Genomic DNA, 25,873 nt, shown 5'->3' with positions numbered 1-25,873 from the left:
GGGGACTGAATTTTGCTGTCACCCCAAAACACATACCAGTAGATGATATCATCTCTCAGGTCGATGTAGCCCTCAAAGGCGTAGGACACATCCAAGCAGACGTTGCGAGAGCTGAAATAGCCACTATTCTTAAGAATGCTAAGAAACCCATTAGTAACATCAGCAAAAATGAACGCTCTGAACTCGCGAATAAAAAAAAAACAGAAGTGATATAGTCATCCTCTCAGCCGATGAAGGCAACGCTACTGCAATTATGGATAAAGATTCATACAACAACAAAATCCAGAATCTGCTCAACGATGGAAGTTACTCAAAAATTAAAAATGACCTTACCAATAGCCTAGCGATGAAAACCAACAAGATCATCACAAGTTCGACCTCTCTAATCGACCCAACTAAACGTCCCTCCCTAAAACCTTCTGCTGCAAGACCCCCTAGATTCTATGGTCTTCCCAAGATTCATAAAGAAGGCACCCCACTACGACCCATTGTATCCACGATCAACTCCCCTACCTATAGACTAGCCCGTTTACTGTCAGATACCTTGCTGCCTTTCACTGGTAAGACCGCCTCAGCAGTACTTAACTCAGCCCAATTGGTCTCCATGGTCAAAGAAGTTGTATTGTCCCCTGACGGTATCCTTGTCAGCTTCGATGTGGTCTCTTTGTTCACCAAGGTCCCAGTACCTGAAACCATTGAAATAATTTAAATTTTTGTCCAACATGGACTAGACCCTGACACACCTGCACTGGTTAGGCACTGCCTCAACAATACCTACTTTACTTGGAATGGCTCCTTCTACAAAAAAAATGAGGGTACTCCCATGGGATCCCCCTTGTCACCAGTGATAGCCAATATTTTTAATGGAGAAATTTGAATCAGACGCCATCCAGACTTCCACCCTCAGACCTTCCCTGTGGAAGAGAGATGTGGATGACACTTTCGTCATTTGTCCACATGGCCTCCCAGCTCTGAACCTTTTCCTACACCACATCAATTCCAGACATCCCGCCATCAAATTCACCATGGAAGTGGAGAAAGATGGCAAGCTACCATTCTTAGATGTTCTGTTTGAGAGGAGACCTGATGGCTCATTGGGGTATTCTGTCTACAGGAAACCCACCCACACAGATTTCTACTTGAAACCTGATTCCCACCACCACCCAGCCCAAAATAATTATCTCATCAAAACTTTATACCATAGGGCTCATTGCATTTCGGACCAACACCACCTGACCAGTGAATTTAAACATGTACACCTGGCCCTCAAAAGGAATGGATACTCTGACCGTACCATCCGCCAAGCTGTTTCTCCCTCCATACAGAAACAACCACTTGATACTCCGGTCAAAACCATCACACTACCATATATAGCAGACGTTACTAAAAAGATTTCCAAAATTCTAAACAAACACAAGATCCAGGTCCGGTTCAATACAGTACACAAAATTCGTGATCTGATCCCATCCGTGAAGGATGTCATTCCTGACTTACAGTACCTCGGGGTTTACAAATTGAGTTGTACCTGCGGTGATTGCTATATCGGGGAGACAAAGCGACATGTCTCTGACCGAATTCGCGAGCACAAATCAGATTTGAAACACGGCAAAACGAATTCTTTTGCCGTAGCTGATCACTGTTACAACGCTGTTTGTGATCACGATATAATTTTCTCCGATACCAAGGTTCTTTGCAAACCCGCGGGTTTTTATCAGAGATTTGTTCACGAGGCAATTCAGATCTACAAACACAGACACAATTTCAACCGAGAAGATGTTTTCAAATTAAGCAACCATTGGAAAGATGTTCTAAATCGAACCAAACATTAAACTAATTTTCAATGGTACAGTATATTTTTCAAGTAGTGGTACCCCAAACTTTCGCAGCTCTTTAAAATTCCCTTTTCAGACCATCAATAGGTAAACTCCCCCTCCCCCCCCGCGCCAAACGGCAAGTCCACCTGCACGTACACCACCTCTATGCTAAGTCGGCCAATCAAATGCTATTTTTTATGCTAATTCCTTTGTCAAGGCACCTTGTTTCCTCGCACACAACTTCAAGGTCGCGGTCTGAGCGTGGCTGTATTTCACTCCAGCGCTGTCCTCGAGACAGCCTGATCCCTTCACCTGATGAAGGCCGCTTGTGTTGTGACCGAAACGTCGTGATTTTTGTTGTTTTATTTTTTACCTACGTGACTTTACCGAATAGAACCAAAGAGTAGAGTTTGTATAGTTTCGCTACTCCTCCGCTAAAGCAGCATAGACTACAGTGGTTTACTATATGGTCCATAGTTTGGGTTACATCACCACAGTTGCAATGTGGCTTGTCTTTAATTTTTTTATTCATGAAAGAGATGTGTGCAGCAGCCTGTTGATGTTCTGATGAGGTTGATGGTTACACCAACACACGGTCTCTGGAACTTGGTGTGATTCAGCGGGATACCATAAGGTGGATTGGAACTTGAGTCAGTGTCGAGGTACTTCGTTGAGAGCTGAGGTTATGGGTAAGTTGTCATTGCAATAAAACATGTAAACTTCTATTTACAGTTTGTAGTATTGCAATGTAATAGCCAGCATTGCTCATTTGAGCAATGATGGGTGTCTTGAACTAGCGGTGGACATTATACATTGTCGTGACAGGAGCCATTCTACATTTTGGATTTCATTATGGCTTCTTAGAGAGGGGTACTTATTTTATTGCCCCCAGAGATTGAATAGACTGAACTGACTCAAAACATAAATGTTAACCTGAAAACTTCCAATTTTGAGTAAAGTTCTTGAAGCACATTGACAATAGTTAGAATAATAAAATACTATTCTTGAAAATATACTTACATGACTTTTAAAGTTAATTCCAGGAATGAATCTCCAATTCCCATAGAAATAAATTTCAACTCTGTTCTTTGAAAAACTAACCCTGGTGTTTTTTTCCATTCTCATGCCTTTAAGATCAACAACAATAAGCAGAATATCAGCACAAATGCTACGTCGTCTTAACAACTGCCAACCATTTATAAAATAACTTAATACCAGATTCAAATTTCAAAACAAAAATATTTAAGGCGTGATATAATTGAAATATATGAGTGGGGTTAAGCAATAAACTATATGTTTCACCTTTGGTGAATGCCAATTCATATATTTAAAGACTAGAAGCATGTTTTAGTTGATTTGTTAAATTTCAGCTCACCCAATCATACAGCGACACATTAACGCCTGCTTAAAGCTGTAAAGAAACACATCTCAAACTTGAAAAATAAATCTGGCATGTGCATTTGGACACATACAGGGGATATTCTGAATCTCCCAATGGGAAAGGGTAAGACACATATACGTGCATAATACAAAGTGCAATGAAAGCATTGAGACTTGTCAAGAAGAGCAGGTTGCACCAGGATACGTGAAGATGACTGTGCAGATGAAGCAGGGAAATTGCAGCGAGTCTATGGTAGTATGGCAATGGCCGTGGTAATTTCTTGAACTGGATTGAAATACAATCCTCAAAATATGGTGAGATTAATATGCTTGAATATACTTGCGTGAAAATATCAAACTGGCAACTTGGTGGACGGAAAATTTTCACACACGATGTTGAGTAAGATTGGAGAACATCGTCAAAAACATAATCTTGACTGTTACAAAAAGTAAGTGGGCTTGACCAGAGGAAATTATGACTTCGTCAAGACTAATGGCCAAGGAGGTAATACATCCCAGAGGTTGACCATTGTAGAGATAGTTTGATGAGATCAGAACATGTGCACGAGTTAGTTGGATTGTTATATTATAGATTCGTGGTAGATTGAGACGACTTGATTAGGCATTGATCCAGCATAGATTTGAATGATGGAATAGGGCCCAATTTGTAGTAAAAGCCATTGTATGGATAACATCATATTCCTTCTTTTTGTTACTTAAAAATTATCCACTATCCATGGATACACCTACACAATTTAGTAAATATCTACAATATTGTTATACTTTAAAATATCTTGACATGACATTGTTTGATAGCAATTAAACACTTATATTTACACACTAAGCATTGTCCATTGACACATTTAATGCAGGTTTGATAAACAAACCCTCGGCCATAACCAATGTATACATTATTAATGTAGTTTTTTTTGAAAGGCTAGAAACTGTGAAACTAGTTAAGAGCTTATTTTTATTGCTGTGTTGATCAAACTCATATATGCATCCACAATGCAACTAAAATTCACATTTTGTTCTGTGTAAATAACACTTTATACGTTACTACATCACCTCAATGGTGGATTCATTGTTGAAGAAAATCACAAAAAAATATTTAGCGAATAATCTATATGTGCAATGAGATGACAAATATATGCACCTCCGATTAGCATGGTTGGCTACATACAGCGCGAAAAAAGTTCAACATACATACCTGTTGCGTCATCGGTAATGACGACTGAGATTGTTGGATAATATATTTCTGAGGTATTGGCAAAAAACAGCTGTGTAAGCTCACTCCGGCGGAAAGTGAAGTATCCATTTCCATCAACCTGAAAATTTTTACAAATAAAAAATAGGTTAAAGGTATTTTATTTTACGAGTCAATATTACTGAAATTAATGGTGAAATATGTACAAATTTCAATGCTTGGTAATAAAGTCATGATCATCATCACCTATCATTTAACCATAATGGTGGTGAGGGTACCACTGATGCCTTGGCCATCAATTATCAAACTTTTGCCAGCCCTTCATAGTCTTTATTAGGCATTGTACTGACTTATCAGATTGTGTTATCACATTTGTCATATGATTGATCTTGGGTCATCCTCATTAATTTTACTGCCCCCATGCCCTGGATAGTCCCTCTTTCTGTATCACATGTCGATTGCAGTTTTCTTTAATCTCATCAACGAATATTTTGTGATAGAACTGATATGTTTGCGCAATAATGTGTGTGGTATTTTTCATAGTAGTCTAAGCCTTGTATCTCAAATGGTTATATCTTATTTTGTCTCTGTATTAAAGTGTCCCTGCTTGGCAGCACTGTAGAAACAACTACAGTGAGGGAAAAACGAATTTGATCCCCTGCTGATTTTGTACGTTTGCCCACTGACAAATAAATTATCAGTCTATAATATTAATGGTAGGTTTATTTGAACAGTGAGAGACAGAATAACAATAAAAAATCCAGAAAAACGCATGTAAAGATTTTCTATGGGATTAAGGTCTGGAGACTGGCTAGGCCACTCCAGGACTTTAATGTGCTTCTTCTTGAGCTACTCCTTTGTTGCCTTGGCCATGTGTTTTGGGTCATTGTCATTCTGGAATACCCATCCACGACCCATTTTCAATGCCCTGGCTGAGGGAAGGAGGTTCTCACCCAAGATTTGACGGTACATGGCCCCGTCCATTGTCCCTTTGATGCGGTGAAGTTGTCCTGTCCCCTTAGCAGAAAAAAAAACCCAAAGCATAATGTTTCCACCTCCATGTTTGACGGTGGGGACAGTGTTCTTGGGGTCATAGGCAGCATTCCTCCTCCTCCAAATACGGCGAGTTGAGTTGATGCCAAAGAGCTCCATTTTGGTCTCATCTGACCACAACACTTTCACCCAGTTGTCCTCTGAATCATTCAGATGTTCATTGGCAAACTTCAGACGGGCATGTATCTGTGCTTTCTTGAGCAGGGGGACCTTACGGGCGCTGCAGGATTTCAGTCCTTCATGGCGTAGTGTGTTACCAATTGTTTTCTTGGTGACTATGGTCCCAGCTGCCTTGAGATCATTGACAAGATCCTCCCGTGTAGTTCTGGGCTGATTCATCACCGTTCTCATGATCATTGCAACTCCACGAGGTGAGATCTTGCATGGAGCCCCAGACCAAGGGAGATTGACAGGTCTTTTGTGTTTCTTCCATTTGCGAATAATCGCACCAACTGTTGTCACCTTCTCACCAAGCTGCTTGGCAATGGTCTTGTAGCCTATTTCAGCCTTGTGTAGGTCTACAATCTTGTCCCTGACATCCTTGGAGAGCTCTTTGGTCTTGGCCATGGTGGAGAGTTTGGAATCTGATTGATTGCTTCTTTGGACAGGTGCATTTTATACAGGTAACAATGTGAGATTAGGAGCACTCCCTTTAAGAGTGTGCTCCTAATCTCAGCTCGTTACCTGTATAAAAGACACCTAGGAGCCAGAAATCTTTCTGATTGAGAGGGGGTCAAATACTTATTTCCCTCATTAAAATGCAAATCAATTTATGACATTTTTGACATGCGTTTTTCTGGATTTTTGTTGTTGTTATTCTGTCTCTCACTGTTCAAATTAACCTACCATTAAAATTATAGACTGATCATTTCTTTGTCAGTGGGCAAACGTACAAAATCAGCAGGCGATCAAATACTTTTTTCCCTCACTGTATCACTCGTAGCAGTCAGTTTTTAGATGTGATTGATATAATTGTATTTTTCTATGTACTTTTGAGGTTTACTAGGCTTCTAGTTGTAGCAGCTATTCTGGTTTTTACTTCGTTGTCAGATCTTTCATTGTACGCGATGGTTGTCCCTAAGTATTTGAAATAATTTACTCTTTATAAGAATAGATAAATTTTGCTACCTGGGCAGTGTGCTTATGACTAGCTCTAGTTTGTCAGCGAAGGTTTCCCTCTGAATTAGTCAAGCGGCATAATTTCATCAGCTGCATAACGCTGTGTAGAAGCTACCTGTCATATCACTCCATACTTCACTCAGAATCATATTGAACACATTTATTCCCTCTATTCTATATGCTTGTGAAATGTTGACCGATTTCAAGGAACAACTGTGCTGGGTTGAAACATTTATGCTGGCTTGCCTATGATCCATCCTCAGATTAAAAAAAAAACTGGATTGTGTGAGGAGTTAACAAAACCTTAAAACATTTGGAAAGTCCCATCAGTAAGGCCCTCTGACAGGCGAGGCTGCCTTGGCTGGGTCATGTAGCCTGCATGCCCAATCACTGCATGCCCAAGCAGCTTCTGTTTGGCACATCGCGACTGAGTGGAGAATGGCGGTTATTGTTGGTGTTAAGTGATAATGTGCATATAGTGGGGAGTGGTAGTGTAGCGGTTAGCGCGCTGCACTACGAACCCGGCCACCCGAGTTCGATACCTGCTCACGGCCAACAGCAGTGACTATTATCTTAACTGGTTCTGGGCTTCCCCTAGGTCGATTCAGCCTCAAATGAGTACCTGGTGTGGTATCTAAACATCGCCACTGGGGAGACAAATGCGGTCGGGCGTGGTGCTGGCCACCCACCCCCTCGTGTACCGTTCCGGCCTTCATAGGTGCTCGCTAACAGCACTTGCCCCTACAGTCTGTTGAGACTATACGGGTGGTCTTTGTCCTTTTTGCACATAGAAATGGTAAAACAATTCGAGCATACGATCGCAAACAATAGTGTTGCCAATTATTATTCTTAATTTGTCCAAGTTTCACGTCAATTTTGTTTAAACAAGTGTAGTGACGCAGTTCGGAGACAGTAATTGGAGGCACCTTCATTTATTCTTGTACACAATGGGTCTAAACGCACCCTACATGGGTGCACACTATATATTGTAGACACAACCTTCTATTATCGGCGGCACTATCTAGCTAGAACAGTTGGCAGGCTGTCTAGGTAGCGGCGCCCAGTGATGGTGAAGACGGTGGCGATGACGGTGGCGATGATGGTGGCAAAACAGCACGGTGAGGGGATCCACTTCCAGCAACAGCCCCGAGCTCTCGCTCAGGGCTCCCTCTTATGCTCCTGGCGTGGCCTTGCTCTTGTCTGGCCATTCCCCCTTTCTGTAACCTACTAGCAGCTTCCAGGGGCTTCCAGGTAGACACCTCCATGAACTATCCCTTAGTTGTCTTCCCCCCATATATACTGTCGTCTGCTGACATGTGTACTGCCGAATACTGCAGTTACCACTTTCCCTCAGCAGCCAGGGCTATTAGACCTAGATTGCCTCATTTGCATGAGTGGCTTAGTCATCAAAATGAACACCTTATCCAAATACATGTTAGGGCAAAGGAGACCTCAAGAAATACTTGCTGTGTATGTAAAGGTTTAGGTTGCAATTGTTTTTCTTACATTCACATCCTTCGTAATCCATGCATTAGAGTTGTAATATGGACCGATGGTGACAGTTGCTGTGCCTTTGAAGGTCTTGCCCTGGTACCTAAGCATGTTCATAAACACTTTGTCATTTACAAATGTTTACATAAATACAGGGTGTTTAAAAGAGATGGGCCCAATTTCAAAGCAGTATATTTCACGATGGCAACATGTTACAATTATACAAAAAGTTACAAACGGTTTAATGAGTTATCAAGTTTTACTAACCATTTTATAAATGCTCTATGTGCCCTCCACCTGCTGTACGGACAACATCGAGATGATAGTTGATTCGTCTTAAATGCCTCTCTTCTCACGTTTCCCTCTGAGGTTCGTGGTCGCCCTGTGCTCTTCCCCTTACATAAACAGCAGCCTGCTTCCTCAAACTGTCGGTACCAACGACGAATGCTCTTTGACATTGGCGGATCAATGCCAAAACGCCGTTGAAACGCACGCTGCACCGCAATTACGGATTCAGTTCTGCTGAACTCTAGAACGCAAAACGCCGTTTGTTGCGGGGTCATCATCTGGCGAATGACTGAGGCTAGGGGCTATTTGTGCGCTGGGAGAGGCATCTAGCAGTAATCATTTGAAACTCTATGCCCCGCTCTTCCAAGTGGTAAGAGATTAATTCATGAGCGGTTCGTGGTTGCAGAGATATAGCAATTTGAAATCGGGTCCATTTTAGTTAAACATGTTGTATTACATGTTCTGAGATCAGATTATCTTGCATGATATTCAGATTTTTGCATTGTCTAAATGGAGTGTAACAAATCTTTTAACACGCAACTTTCACGAGTTTTTCAAATGAATCTTTCATTTAAGTCTGGTTGGCCATTCCTGAAGCCAAGCGTAAGCTATTCTGCCATATCTAATGTTTGAATCCACTTGGACCTTTTCCCACCGTCTATGCCATGGGCTCCATGCCAACCCCATTCATCAACCTGCCATGCTTTGTGCCAGTGTAGGCAGATCTCAATCAGAAGCTTTATGATGAAAGTCAGTGAGTTGTGCTTCATCTCACCCAGGATTGGAGAAATAGTATCAGCGCTATCTCTTGAGAGCCCTATTTCTCATTTACAGCCCTCATATCAAAGGGCTGTAAATCACATCTCATTTCAGTCATTGGAAAAGGTGCACACATGTGCAGATATCCCTGTGGGCACAATGTGACCCAGCACCTGGCCTGCAAACAGGCATCAGTTTGCCAGTAGGGAGCAAATATTGATCATTTGTATAATCCCAATTGATTCATTTGTCGGCAAATGTGGACCATGGTCCCAGCACACAATTGTATGGCCTACTCTTGAATATTACGTTAGATTATCTTGAACATCCACTGTAAAGCAGACCGCACACATTATTAAAATGCAGATGGTGCGTTATAACACCAACAGTAATAACCAGGGTTAATACTTCCGATTAGGACTGTTGAATATGTACGGTGTGAAAGAAGTTCAATTTAGAAGTTCAAGGGTGGCTGCTGGATTAGAACTGTAAACCTCTGCACCAAGCAGGAAATTCGCTACCACTAGGCCATTTCACTGCCCTTGCTGTTATTGTGCCACTGTGCCTGGCCTCCAGCATACGAAGTTTGGACACGCTTGTGTCTCGATTTTTTTGTTCAGTAATAAGGGGAAATATATGGAAATTAAAACCGTTTGTTTGGGATGGAGAGCAATTTCTTAGTCCTGTGAAATATCCCTGTGGTACTGTGAGACTGAGAATTATTACTCATGCATCAGCCTTGAGAGTTATGTAATATGTGAACTTACCATGCAGATATCACTCCAGAGAGGTCGTCACTTCCACTGAGATCGAAGTAGCGTGGGACGTCAATGAGCACAATATCCACTAAAGATTTGCAGAGAGGAGAAGCATGTATGTCAGAAAATATAGTAAACTCTTTGTAAGTCTAAGTATATACATTGATTCAGAAGGCGTGTTTGTGCTTCAAAGCAGAAATATTTGTATTGCATATGGTATAACAACGCATTAAAGTCCGGAAATATATTAAAATAGATTATGAAAGAAACAATATATGATGCAAGAAACAATATATGCCATTCCGGCAAGCTTGATTTCCTACAGGAAAAGCAACATTACACGTAATTCCCTTCATAAACAAATCACAATCTCTCCTACATGAAATATAAAAAGTAACATTTAACAAACAGGAGGCAATGCACAAGGTAAGACAGGCTGGTTGGTACAGGATGTCAAATTAATGGTATTGGTTTCAGAAAAGTAACTTTTTAGCTAGTTTTATAATTCCTTCAGCAAATTATTGTCTATGGATATTCTGTGAGAGTATCTAATCACCATCATAAGCAGCCAGGTTGTATTAATTGCGTGGACAGCCCATCATTCTGAACCTTTGAGTCTTATCCTCTCGATTGTGTGTTTTCTCAGAAATGCCAAATTATTCGATTAGCACGGTTGGGAATGTACGGTGTGAAATAAGTTCAACATTCATACATAATAAAAATTAAATTATCCAAATATCCAAAGCCAAGACCCTTTGAAATAGTTGTTTTTTATATATTAACCTTATGGCGGGACCCCGGGGTCCCATAAGCCCCCGGCTCTCGCATAAACTGCGTTGCGACGTCATTTTACGTCTGTTGAATGTGAACGATACGGCAATCTATTCCTCTCAACGAGCTCGACATGGTGCGCTAATCAAAGTTTTGTTTCTTCTGTGCATTCGTCCTCACTGCGCTTGGACGACATGACAACAGAATGATCCGCGCCAGTTGGGTCGCGTTCTAATATATACATCTATATTAGTACACATTAATTCATACATAACTACTGTATGCATAAATACGAATAGCTATTGACAGACACATTTGCACTTTTTCTGGAGTGGTATCTGAAGCAATCAAAATTTAAGGTGCAATGACAAAAAGTGTGTTTGTTTGCCAACACATTTAACAACCACCATATGTATTGCATTTGGTTGGTGTCTCAACTCTGAACGTTTCTTGAGTAAAATTAATGGGATAATCTGAGGCTGAAGTAGCTGTGCTCAAACATGTTCCATTTAGTTCCATAGTTCCATTTATTTGGTATAGCCCTGTGAGCCATTCGGCTCTTGAATCGGGTGCAACCACAACAAACAAAAAACTAAAACATGAACAAGAAAACATCTTAAAGTGAGTATGTGACTGTGCAAACAGAAAATCCAGGAAAAAAGCATCTAAATATTCCTGAAATAGCACCGTACACCAACGCTGTGTGCAAAAATCCCAGTGGGATGCAAGTCAAACAATAACAACAACAACCACAAGACAACTAAGATTAAGGCCATCAGTCTATCTCCGTACTACAATAAACAAAAACATGGCCAAACCAAAAAAACTTTTCGAAATCACCAAAATAAAAGCCATAAATGCAATGTAATAGTGATTATAGGGACTGTGACCGAATTTTTGTAACAATAAACTACATAAATAACATGTAACACCAAACCCTAGAGCCATATTTTAGGCCACTGAATAGCAGTGGCAGCTAGGGGTGTACAACTCCTCTAGAGCAGTTTTGAGTGAAGATCTCATAGGTAGTGATTCAAGTTGCAGTTTATTGGCAATAGCATTCCAGACCCTGGGGGCATCAATAGCAAAGGCCCTTCCTCCGGTTTTTGTACGGCAATAGGGAGTGTGAAGCTGGTAAATGAGCGAAGACCTGAGGTCAAATTTGCTCTTTCAAACAGAGAGGAGATCCAGTAGGTAGTCTGCGGATTTTTTTGTAAGTACATCATGAATAAATAAGATCTGGTGCACAAGCCGTCGAACATTAAGAGATGTTAAGTTTGACCCAATGTAGGGATCACAGTGGTGAGTCCTATATGGGCAGTTCAATGCAAATCTTAAGGCCGAGTGATGTTGAGATTATTATAATTTGTACATCAAAATAGGAAGCTTGCGATTGGTAAAACATTATTTAAATGTTGCAGTACTCACCATAGTTTCTTACTTCAAATGCATTCCAGTAGCTATTGGTTCCGTGCTTTAAAAGAAACAAAATGATCAGAATTAAACATATATACAGAGCTAGACCCTTCCCATATTCGTTATTAATTATTAAAGCTACTGTAAGCAACATTGTGAACGCAGCACAAATAGAGGTATTCTGGCTTCCATACCAACCTTCTAGGTGAACCTGTCCCAAATGTTGAGAAAGACCTTATGGTAAAGGACTCTGGTTTATGACAAATTAAAATTTACAATATTTCGACTACAACCCTTAGTTATGAGAGTATATTCATGCACTTTTTTATAAGATTGTTTGACTTTGGTGGTTATGCCATGACACAACATTTACTCAATATGGAACATATTTCATGCATTTTTTAAAGGTATTTATAGGTTACTATATGTACATAATAGGAACATTGTTATCCTTAGTTTCTGACTCACAGCTGCAGCAATGTTGCAGCATTGGTACATAATGCAGGGCCTCCGATCATGTTTAAGTATCTTAACTGTTTCAGAAAAATAGGCGAATTTTGGTATGGAAATTTACAGGAGACAGTATATCAGGAACATTATAGACATACGGCTTTCCTTACACTGGGATGTCCCTGATATTGTAAACGGTAGAAACAGCTCAAAGTCCTCTCTAACGGGTGGAATTGATTTTTAATTAGCAGAGCATGACCCTAACAACCTTGTTGTGCCCAACCCCTCCAACAGGAATATAAATTAAAGACTGAGCCTTGATGACCAGTACTATGAGCCTCTAGTTTTAGTAGTAAAACAAATCTGGAGAAATGTTTTTATTCTGCTGGGTTACCTTCAGATACGTCGTCACTTATTAAGAGCGGTTTTAAAATCTGCATGCCCTTTCCTCATTGAATTTTGCAGGACTTTTCACCAAAGGAAAGCGGGGAGTTGGTATCATTAATTTCTTACCTCTTCTGCCTCCACCTGCAGATACCAGTATCCTTCTAGCGCCGTCTCAGACAGTGAGTACTGCAGGGATACAATTCCCTTCTCTCCCTGCACATTCTGCCAGGTCTTCTTTACGTCCCCCAAAGAACTCTGAAGACCAGTAGCATCAGCACAGTTAGCCAAGAGAGCCCTTATATACACATTAGCCAATGTTACTTGCCTAAACAATGCATTTTTCAATTTAGAAATTGGTCATTTGATGATTATATTCCAGAATGGTTCAATTAAAACATCATGATAATAACTGTATATATAGAAGCAATATGTATAAAATGAACAAGTGCATGTCCTTTACACGCAAGGTTATGTTTATAACTACAATTACGGCAGCTCAGAGAATAACAAACCTGCAGAGAGATGTTAAAGCGTCCCAAGTAAGGCAAGCGATTGCCATAGACACCAAATAATATGCACTGAACTGTCTGACCCGGCTGATAGAAATATCGATCACATTGAATAATGATGTTTAACCAAGGAAAATATCCAGTATACAGCGACGTGTTGAAGAGCTCTTGGTTTCCAGACTTGGCCACCAGGTTCATCATGAACCAATCACTATTCAGCATCTGAAACTTTTACACAGACATAAAACTGGTCAGTACAAACATGGCAATCTACGTGATTTCTATTAATCTTTTCTTAGTCATACTCTTTGGGTTTTTCAGTAAGGTCACGTACATAGAAAGACCCAAAGAGTATGAATTCCTGCAGTCACGAACGCTTTAAATCAAGATTTAACTTTTCTTAGGTTTAAGTTAGAGTTAACGTTTAAAAAGAAAATATAATATTCTAGCAGCTGGATTCATACTGCTGTTTTTTAAGAGTAGAGCCTAAGCCAATGATTCATTGCAACGATACATCTCAGGAGCATCTTGGACACTATGCTCTTGCATGTGACATGAGCCATTCCACAGGCACTATTACATTCAAAGATTTCACATGTGTTACTACTGTCATTCCATTTATTGTTGGAAAAATATTGTTTTAAACTTACATTTGGAAAGGTGACCATAGTCGTTGTGCCTGAAATGTAAGAAAATAAGAATACTTATGAAGTCGTTTCATCCGATTTTTAAAGTAGTATTCCTTCATTCCTCCAAAACTAAATAAGATATTAATACATTTATTTTACTGATTTTATACATTCTTTATTAGCATTTACTTTATACAAACTTAAAATTCAACATAGGTGCCAGCATTTGCAATACACTTCTGTAACCTTAAAGGTACATTTTGGGCAAATTTATTTTAAAAAATGTCTGGCATGTTAAATAGCACCTCACAAATTGTAATCTCAAATTCATCAATGGTCCTTGTTTGCAATTTCTAAACTTATTCTTTGACCGAACCGTACAGAAAGAAGTCACGAGTTGTTAAATCAAGACTTCTAGCAGGCCATTCTGTTGGCCCTCTATGACCTATCCATTGACTGGCGCAATTATCATCAAGCCATGTAGGAATATTTAATGAAAAATGTGGTGGAGCTCAAATAAATGTGTAATGGTTGAACTTGTAATTAATGGCAAGATGGTTACACTATCTATATTACTCTTGGAGTGATTATGCTTCAAAATACGGAGTTACTTTTCAGAAACCCTGTATATATCTGTCAAGGTAAAGAGATTTGAAAAGGTAGGGATCATTAATTATTTTCCCGTCACTATTTTTGACACAGTAAAAAATGTAAGCGCATGTGTATAGTATTTCTTGTCCGTGTGTAGCAGTTTGTTAATTTATACATTTGTATAGCTGTGCGTGTATGTGTGTCGCTTCGTGTTAGATTATGTATTTAAGCCTGTCAGTGCTCTAACGTGTATGCTAGGGTCTGGTAACCCCTCCACATTAATTACCTCCAATTAACAAATTGACTACGGTGCGAAATACGTTCAACATACATACATACATACCTTACCTATTAACGTGGGAAATACCAAAATAAGATTGTGCTGTAAACTGTGGGGAAATAGGCATCCATGACGTCTTTTGGACAAACCTCATTTGGCGGAGCCAAACTGTCTCCCCTGCCCCTCAGGGTTCCTCAATAATAAAATAGGAAACCGCTGAGGTTGGCCACGTGGAATGTCCAAATGCTCACTGCAAAAGAGAGGCTGACATTCCTCTATTGGAAGCTGGACCGGTATCAACTTGATCTCTGGAATACATGTGGACTGGTTCTGGCTCCGGTCACCACGAGGGGTAGATAATTACCAAATAGGAAGTAGCTCTTCTTTTGAACAAAATAAAAAAGGGGGTGTGGGAGCGTGAAATCAAGTTGTGGGAAGCTGTGAGTCCCAAGCTCGTATGGGTTCATCTCCCTATCAACAGTAGGTAAGGAATGGTGGTGGTGGCTTATGCCCCCTCTAAAGATGAACGAACATTAGTGGTGGGAAGCAGGCAACGCTGATGTGTCAGATGCCTTACAGTATATGGTATCTAAGGCAGCTGAAGTTGCCTCTTAGAATAGAGTAGTCTTGTTGGGTGACTTTAATGCCTGATTGGGTCATGACAGAGGCACCTGGGCAGAGTGATTGGAAGGCAAGGGCCAGATTAACAGCGGTAGGAGGCTGCTAGGCTTCTATACAGCCAATGGGCTTGTAATCAACAACTTCCTGTTCCAGCATCAGCGCTTGCACATAACATCATGGATGCATGCCAGTTTGAAGCAAGAACATCTGCTGGACTATAAAGTTACCGAACAGTGAAAGCGAGCCCATGTCCTTGATACCAGAAGCTACCATTGAGCTGATTTGTCCACTGACAATCGGCTGGTCATCTGTAAGATGCACCTGCCATTCTTTCATTGCGATGGTGAGCATCCCTCTATGACACAATTCAAAAACCACAACAACCTGGTCTAAGCTACTTCATGAAGGTTGCAAGTGAACATATCATTATCGCTTGCAGGTGGGGTTGGCATCGTCTTCCCCCCCTCCACCTCATTGTGGCTCATGCAGCTGCAATGGTTGCATTGGGTACGCAGTCCAAACTTCCCCATATACCCTGGACGATAAAGGATGTATTCCAGTTATTTACAACTTCCCACTTCCGAGAATGAGGTTGCTTAGCACATCCTTCGCTCGGAGGTTCAGAGAGACGTGAGTGGTTATCGTTAGTTGGTGATTAGATGGAAACTGTCTCAATAGAGCTCAATCATAAATCACTCTCATCTTTAATTCCATAAAAAAGTAACTTGCAGAACCACATCTGTTACCATCCATAAAGGAAACAATGTTGAACTGATCTCGGACCCCCAGGGACAGGCTATCGTGTTTGCTGAGCGTTTCTGTGAGGTTTCTGAGGGAGGGAAAATCCCTTATCCCAGATAACATCATGAAGCAAGGTGGGGTTGACTTTGCTGAGACCTTGCATGACATCATTACAACTTTCTGGCATACAGGACAGGTTCTGAAAAATTGTAAAGATGCCCAGGTGGTCCCTATTTCCAAGAAAGGGGAAAATACTGACTGCAACAACTACAAGGGCATATCCTTCCTCAGAGTGTTAGGAGTGGTCCTGGCAAGGATAATTTCACATCGCCTTGCCAAGCATGCTGAAGAGAATGTTGTGGAAACACAATGTGGTTTCTGACCGAGGAGGTCCTGCATGGATGCCATATTATCTGTATATCTGCCACAACAGTGGTTGGTATAGGGAGTATCAACAAAACATATATCTCTGCTTAATTGACCAGGTCAAGTCCTTTGATACCATCAATAGGTTATGGCTCTGGGATATTATTAATACTTTCGGGGTCCCGTACTCTGTGAATGGCTGTAATTCGGAGACATTTCCTGTTAAACTTGGAGTTCGACATGAATGTCCTCTAGCCTCTACACTATTTAACATTTTCTTTGGCCACGTAGTTTAAAACACTATCGATGGCTGTAGCAGAGACATACAGATGCAATGGGGGCCTTATAAATGTCCTCCTCTTTGTCAACTATGGTCTATATGCTGATGATCTCCTCATTGTTACTCATTCTGAGGAGTTAGAGACTCTACTGCTGAACCTGGAACGTGTTAGTAAGAGATAAATCCCACAAATGCAAAGCACCTTCCTGAGTTCTAGATTTGAAGCTTTCATGACTGCAAGGATTCATACTCCTTGTTTTTTTCGGTAAAGTCACATAGGTAAAATAAAAATAAAATAATATAATAATAAAACAACTAAATTAAATCACGACGTTTCGGAGGCAACACAAGCTTCCGTCTTCAGGTGGAACAGTCACACCAAGATAGCTACATCAAGTGAGTATTGTATGTCTCAAATACTCCATCCCCATTTACTCCTCATGAGTCAATGGGCAATTTGCTTATGGCTAGCTCCAGTTTAGCAGCAGAGGTCACGTTCCAAATCAGTTGAGCAGCATGATCTTTCCATCAGCTGCACAACGCTGTGTGGAAGCTACCGGACTTATTTATCCATATGAAGCTCCGGGTCTTGTCAGCCACAGTTATGCCTTCCTTAATATCTGCTTGTGAAACGTGGAGGTCTTTCAAGGCACATCTGTGCCGGTTTGAAACAATCATGCAGTCGTCCGCCACATCTCTCTGTGCTCTCTTGTCACCCTGCTGTGCTACAGCTCAGCAGTGGAACTCTCCTACCTTCTCTGCATGGCTTTTAAGGGTCACTCAGCTTGGCTCTTTGCTTTCAGCCACGGTCAATTTATGTCTGTAAAATACTGTGTATTGCGTTTACACATTGTGTACCTATTTATAGTATTAATTCATTTTAATATTTATTATTAATGTGAGGAGCACACAAATCCTTGAAAGATCTGGACACAATCCAATCAGTGAGCTCCTTCAACAGGCTCGTCTGCGTTGACTGGGTCATGTAGCCCACATGCCGAGCCACCGCATGCCTAAGCAGCATATTCTTCGCTAGTTACAGGGGGCTAAATGGGCATGGCACAGGCTATAACACAGATGGGCTAATGAGGTACAGAATTATATGGAGCTGATTAAACTTGCCGATGACTGGTACCAGTGGTGTCAAGATCGTCCTGTTGAGGTTCGTGAACGACACAACTGAGCAGCTGGAGTCAGTCGTCCTTTGACAACAGTGGAGGGCAGAGGAGTGCTGCTCATAATAGTGAGCAGAGCGCTGGGCGACTAAAACACAGTGAGTTTAAAACCTCTTATGAATAAAACAGAGAGTTTGCAAAGTGGAGAGCACTGGTGGTGCATCTGCCAGTCAGCTCAATGAGTCTATCCATAACCCCTGGATCTGGCCCTTGACTTGCCAGTGAGCCTAATACACTTCACATGGCCTCAATGTGCACTTAGCCTGGCGTAAGGACGGTGGTGATGTCACCACCGCTTAGTTGAGAATAGCGGTTGTCATTCTTTCAGGGGCACAAATAAAGCAGTGTTGGGGCACTTTGCTTTGCCAAATTGAATGTCTAGTTTGAATCCAGAATTTAGTGGAGACAGACCAGCATTTTTAATTAGGTGAAAAAGGAGCTAACATTTAAATGGAGCGCACAGGCATTCACAACCTTAGAAGTACTGAATCGGGTGCTAAGGTTGTGCACTCCTGGAGGGCTGGATTTGACTATTCCTTGGTTCAACATGTGGACTGTTGCACAATTCAATTGTTTTTAAACACATACAACAGTTACGTTTGAGTTAAATCGCTCCTTTACATTTTACGGAACCGGACTGCATTTTTGTTCAGCCGATTGGACTTTGCTCCCAACACCCCCACACACCCAAGCTCTTACCCACAATCAGGTTGTCAAGTTCTTTCTTGATACCACGTGACGCGATGTCGAAGGTCACATTGACGAGGGTCTCATTACCAGGTCCTGGCAATAGTGAGAAGCCCATGGCAAGATCTGACCTCGTCTGTGCATACCCATACCAATACGGAAAGGTCGCAAGGTACGTGGCGCTGGTAGGTGAAGGCATACAGATAATGTATATTAGCCTCACTACAGTAAACAAATATGCATACATGCTGGGTCAATAAATATAACATTCAAATACACATTCCAAAACTTAATGCACTTAAAAAGTAACTGTGAATGTGTTGGCAATATTCCTGGCTGAAAGCAAGTGGAATGGCAGTAACAAAAAAAAGTGTAATGTGCATACGGTATAGGTGTGTTATTTAGCAATCACACATAAAACATAACAATTTGTAAAAATGTACATGCCCAAGAGGTATTTTTTTCATGTAGAAGCTAGGTAAGTCACATTGTAGGTCGCTATTTGGACTCGTTAAGCAGTTTTGGCCATCATTACACTTTTTAAAGCATTACATAAACAATTAACATGAAATTAAATAACAATTCAAATTTATTATGCATATTCCATCCTAGGATCCCAATGCGAAATTCCTGAAAAACAGGAAACAAAAACAGAACCAGGGCAACCTACCAAACTAAAGAGGGAAGGCTACTCTAAAGAGATGGGTTTTCAAAGCAGACTTAAATATATCTACCGACTCCGATTACCTGATTTCAAGTGGCAAGGCGTCCCAAAGCTTGGGTGCCACGCTAACAAAATCCCTATCACCAGAATAGTGCAGCCTTTACCTGGGAGTGCTGAGCAATTGGAGAGCAGAAGATCTTAAGGACCTTGATGGAATAATAAGTGTGTTAGTTCCTGCAAGTAATGTGGAGTGAGCCCTTTTAAAGCCTTATAGGCTAATAGCATGTTAAAATCCACTCCCAAATTTTACTGGTATCCAATGAAGAGATGAGATGACTGGTGGCCATGGAATGGTGTCTGTCTAAGATCTCTAGCGGCTGCATTCTGAACAATCTGTAGTCTGCGCAGTACTTTTATTGAAATCCCAACCAGTAAGGTGTTGCAGTAATCGAGTCGTGATGATACAAAAGCATGGGACTAGTCTCTCCAAGTTAGTAAGTGACAGGAAGTGATGCGTTTTGCCAATATTTCTTAGGTAGAAAAAGTTAATTTTAACCACCTTAGATATATGTGCCTCAAAGAATATTGACTGGTCAAACTGAACACCAAGGTAACATCGTGACCATAAATCAACAAACGGGGTGAACAAATTTTATAAAGATGCAGAGGGAAGCGGGAAAAAAGTGTCATTCTTTTTCCAAAATTTATTCACAGCGAAATTATAATGTTTTCTTAAAATTGGATTGGAGAAACTAAGGGATAAAGATGAAATTAGTAAGATATGAACTGTTCCAGATTTTGCTGATACTCTATACCCATTGGATCATTCAATGAAATTTTACTTTAGGATATTTAAGAAGAAATTAATAAGAAGGCGACAAAGTTTTGAGCCAATAAAGATCATGTTCAACATATCCAATCATGGACAGAACAATACAAACAACATTGTATGTGTTTGCTGTGATAATTTTTGTGAGTGCAGACATCGATAAGTACTTGTGTTCATTAAAAAAAACTTTTGGGCAACAATTTATTTTACAATTACAAAATAGGATGGCAATATAATAACATGATAATTGGTGTTTAACCCTTTTATCTGGCAACAAAACTGGCACCTTTTTTACAAGGAGTCATGTTTGCATTGACCATAATGCCTGCGGTCAGAATGCAAACAAAAACCATAACTCTGATAATGTATGCACTGTCCTTGCAATTGATTGGTTCACACCCGAGACAGCTTTTCTTGGAGCCTTGTCTCACATGGTGTTGGACCAGATGACGCCAAAAGGCGCATTGAAGAGATAACCTTAAGTCAGTAGTTACTGCACTTTGTTATGAAGGGCAAAAAAAACAATTATCATAATTTGCTACTGGCAAAGGAGGTTCCAATGGTAAAGATAATAACATTTTATGGACTCATAAAATACCATTTTTTTTTACATTTTTGAAGAACCTCAACACATCAGATACTGTTTAAATGCAATATTCCCAGCACTGCTTAATAGTACTACTATATTCAGCAGAATGCACCGCCCCTTTTTAACCCACTGCTGGATGAAGACCTCCCCATGGGGTGTCAGTCATGAGGCTCTCTGACCATACTTAACCACAATGGACACTGTCGGTTGGTGAATGGGTGACCCAGAACGGGTTCATAAAACACTTGCCAGTGATGTTAGGCCGGGATTCATACTCAGGTAACTAGGTTCATAACAAAGTGCAGTAACTACTGAATTGTGGTTATCTCTTCAGTACTGCTTGTAAATGTTAAATAGTTTAGGGAAAATACATATTAAACATAAAAAATAGCAAATCATGACCGTCTTTAAAATGTTAATGCTTTCAACAATTTTTAGTGGAAAAGTTATGTTAACCAGGATATTCCTGTGGCACATTGTTTGAGAATCTTTTTTTGTCTACTCACAGATTCGCTAAAAATTTTGTTGGATCAAATACATTTTCCCACTTAAAGCACTTACCTTTGAGCAACAGTGGCTGTCAGCAGCAGAATAAAGAGCTTCATCTTGCATTCATGCACACGATCCTACAACAAAAGCAATAAATAAGCTGAGCAACAGAATAATATTTCACTTACATTTAAAACTATTTTCTGATCGTATTTTATTTCCAGCAATAGAAGCCAGTGTGAATTGGGGGGGAATGAAGTTGCCAATAATGGATTAGGTATTGTGTCCTTGGCATTAGGTTTTTTGAACATTATTTACTGATATGCAGCTGGTTATAACATTTCCTAGTCTGGATGTCATTAGACACCTCTATTAGACGCCTCTATTAGACGCTTCTATTAGACACTTCTATTAGACACTTCTATTCAGCCACATAGCGTTGAGCGGCTGAAGGGCGCCAAGCGCCCCTGCTGAACGCTCGGCCTGCCTTCTAAATCCCTAGTCCATTCAGCAATGGGCAGCTATTCATCACGTACATGGGGGTGATAGCTCGATAAATGCCTGATAGATAAACTCAAATCATATGTTAATCATTCTATGTCTCGTTTAAAATGTGTTCAACAGTCGTTATTCCCCGCCCCTCCCCAATCCCTCGAGTGTGTGCATGCCCATACATTACAGAGTTGCCTCTACAGCTTAGTGAAATTAACCTTGGATCCTGGTTAGTAGTTTCTGCAGTCAGAGGAGCAGTGAAAGAATCACGGCACTGAGCATCTCTGGTGCCACTTTTTACGTCTTTATATAGCGGCTCCTGAATGAGGAAGAATAGACCCTGTTGACTTACCAGCTCACGCGTTTGCACAAGTTAAGATTGCACAGATTGTTTACTCAAATATTTGTTATGCAGATTATCTTTTAGACTTCACGACATGTGGATGCAACTTTCACAACGCATTATATTCCTTTAATTTGGTAATCCCATCCATAATTGCAGTTTATTATCAGATTGTTACCTTCTGTGAAGCTACGATTGAATAACATGTGATGTATTTTGTATGAGATTGCACATTTATGGAAATTACCCTTAACATCTAAGTTAATCTACTGATAGTAATTGTTCTATGAATCTTTTAAATGCATCAAAATGAACCTTTGCATAAAAATGATGAAAATTATTATTTTAGTTATCAGTGTTTTGGTTACTGCTTGAATTGTTTTCGTTGATCGTTGTTTTGTTCTCTTTTGAAAAGGCCTGGTGTTTAAATTACTAATCAATGCCAGTCAGTAACATCACGCTTTGTGCAGTAATGTTGTCTTGTGACATTCTGGTTAGAGTTAGAGTTCTTGTCTATGGTCTACTCAGCTCTCTGTGGTCAATTAAATGAGAATCACTTCATAGTACTCGGGAATCGGAACTCGATTTGAGAATAGCTCTGCTTCATAGTTGTTTGGTCTTTGAGGCATGTTACATTTGTAGAAATTAGTATGATGTGTTGTTGTTTTCTGCTCAATGCTTTGAAATTTACATGGTTTTACGTTGGATGGTTGAACCCACAATCTGAGTGCTGATGCAAACTTTTGTAGGATGGCAGGAGGAACATACAATGCAAAATGTTGGTCTTAAGATTTTATTTTTATAAACGTATAATTAATTGTATATGGGCCACATTTAATATTTATTGTTCTTCAAGAAGATAAATAGAATCATTGTGAGAACCAGTTTTATGTAAACATATGAATCACTTGTATTATATATTCTTAGTTCTTTCGGTAAAGTCACGTTGAAGGGAAACAACAAAATAATAAAATATTCCGAAAGAACTAAGAATATGAATTACTGCAGTCACGAAAGCTTTAAATCAAAATTCACTTGTATTATAGTTTTGACAGAGTAGCTCACCTTCCAAAGTAATGTATTTTTATAGTAATATCTAATAAGTGTGGGAGACTTAGTCACCACGATGTGCAAAGCAAATTTCCACAAATATCTCAGGTCCATCAATGAATATAGAACATATTTAGAGGTCTATTAAAATGCACAGTATTGTGCAGTGCATTTTTCTTCTATGGAAAGCTCATGCAATATTATTGAAATTATCATCAACCAAATATTCACAATTATGTGGATGAAAAGGCAGTGAACAGTATTAATTAGAATTCATTGTTTAGCAAATGATTTATAGCTATAGAAAACGCACATTGTATTTTATGAATATAACATTTACTATTCATAGTTTAGCTGGTTAAGCTCCTTCTTAACATTCTGCATTGGTACCTAGGAAACAAGATACGTTTTGCGCTTCACATATGTATTTGTATTGCATGTGTGCTCACACGAACAAAGATGTTTTCTTTCTATGCCATGGTTGCTGCAGCTACTGTATTAATGTAGGTATTTCAATGCCCAAGTACAATAAAGGTTGCATCAGGACAAATGCATGACTACTTGTCAATACGTATAGTTGCTGTGTGCTTACTTCATTATTAAAATACCTTTCATGACTATGTAAACAAGGTCACTTTGCAACAAAAAATACAAGGTGACTTTAAAACCATTCAAACAAGCCAATACCCTTGAAAGTCAACCTGAATGTAAATTAGACAAATACATACCTTCATAATAACGAACTCTGAAACAGTTTACGTTGTCCATTACCACTCTCTGCAGCTCAACACTTGAAAGTGTTTCCTCATAAACGTATCTCGATGCCTGACTCGTTTCCCGTCTCAACTTAAAATTTGTATCTGAAGGTTTGAATTAAAAAAAGTAAGAATAAACATGAGATCTTTGTATCGAATCAAATCTTGTTTCCCATCTTCTACATGAAAACATTGAATGGCCACTACCTTAATGCTTCTCAGAGGCTATGCTGACATAAAACATAAATCACCTCATAAAACCACTGGATTTACCAAATACTATTTTTTGTCTGCTTTGTGCGTTATCACACAAGCTTACTAATCCACTCCTCACGTAATATTTACTGCTCGACTGGTTATTACTCACTTTAAATTTGGAGAGAGATTCATTCGACCAGGTTTATAATTAATGTATACCCATATAACTCAATTACTTAACTATTTCAAGTGTTTATCCAGGACCAAAACCTTTAACTTTTTTGATTCTACACAATAAAAAGTGCATAGCCAGGAAGGGGAGAAATATCATATGGTTCTTAGTTATTCTCTGTACCCCAAGTACGTAGATTTATATTGTTTCAAAAATATCCGTGGTTACTTTTTAAGTTGATAGTCACTAAGTCAAATGAAAGAAGAAACCAATATATATGTGAACATGACTCGAATAATTAAACTGTGTTTACAACTTGATCTGGTTCTTTCGTGACTGCAGGAATTACTCTCTGGTTTTTTCGGTAAAGTCACGTAGAAATAAGAAATAATAACAAAATAAAATTACATAATAGCATACCTAGAAACAGAATTGAAAGCAACAAATTGGGACATAGAAAGGGGTGAATTCCAAACGTTTGAATAGTGTTAATTATATTTCCCCCTTTTTTTCTGGCAACGAAACAAGTGTTAAGATGTTAAAATAGCAAACTGAAACATTTGACAAGGAATCATGTCTGCATTAACCACAATACTTGTGGTCAGAATCCAAACCAAAAACACTGATAATATATGCATTGTCTTTGAAACTAATTGGTCCACACCAGAGGCAGATTTCTTTCGAGCCTAGTCTCAAAACTTTTGGCGTCCTCTGGTCTGACACCGTTTGAGACTAGGTAGAAGGTCCCATCAGTTGTAATCTTTTCTATCATAGAGGAAGAGTTAATAACAATTATAGAGTAGCTGATTGCATTTGTCTAAGCGGGTCAAAAGTATTCGGCGATAAGCTGGTTTACAAGAATGACCCACAGAAGACCTTGGTGAAAAAAGGTAGTTACAGCATATCAACCATAACATTGTAGACATTAAGCAGCAAACACAATCTAGGAAAACAACATTCAAGGCATGCACCATTCAAGTAACATTTGCATTTAACACAGAAATCTAACACAAACCAAGGGCACAAACAAAATCGTTAACATCAAAGGCAGGTAGAAGATTAGAGACTAACTCTTAGAAATATTAAAATTCCCAAATAAGTTATTTTATTATAAGAATATCACCACCTTAAGTAATGAACTAACTACCATAATAATGGGCAGTGCATTGAATGTATGAGGAAAGGCTAAAAAGCAAACAGGGAAAACATTGTTTTAAACCCAAAAAATAATGTTGAGGAAAAGTATGAATATAAAAAAGACAAATATGCGGAACTGAAGAATGAGTGTTTGTAGCGGTAGACCAATTACGAAACGAATGCATAAATACATCAGATAAGAAAACAAACATGTTTAAATATCACAGCAATTGGAGCATAAACATATATAAAAAATAGATTTATGATTGTCAACTCACAAATAACAAAAAAAAATCCTCAACACATTCGTGAATAATGCCTTAAAAAGTAGCTCCTGGGGGAGAAAGATGAACAAGAAAATGCATTCAAGTTTCATATACACT

At 39.6% G+C, this 25,873-nt stretch overlaps 1 long non-coding RNA gene across 1 annotated transcript; it reads right to left on the bottom strand.

Moving 5' to 3' along the window:
- Positions 1–3,450: 3,450 nt before the first annotated feature.
- LOC116945473 (uncharacterized) lies at positions 3,451–14,085 on the bottom strand. The gene is made up of 6 exons (XR_012945173.1): positions 14,053–14,085; positions 13,406–13,624; positions 12,069–13,148; positions 9,879–9,957; positions 8,080–8,167; positions 3,451–4,522 (listed from the first exon to the last, which is right to left on the bottom strand). It is a non-coding gene; the product is annotated as an uncharacterized LOC116945473 (long non-coding RNA).
- Positions 14,086–25,873: the final 11,788 nt, after the last annotated feature.

Source organism: Petromyzon marinus, chromosome 24 (genome assembly GCF_048934315.1).
Source record: "Petromyzon marinus isolate PM22_M1 ecotype Great Lakes invasive population chromosome 24, UKy_Petmar_22M1.pri1.0, whole genome shotgun sequence".
Lineage (NCBI taxonomy): Eukaryota > Metazoa > Chordata > Hyperoartia > Petromyzontiformes > Petromyzontidae > Petromyzon > Petromyzon marinus.
Note: the sequence above shows the minus strand (reverse complement) of the source record. Positions and strands in the feature narration are given on the sequence as shown.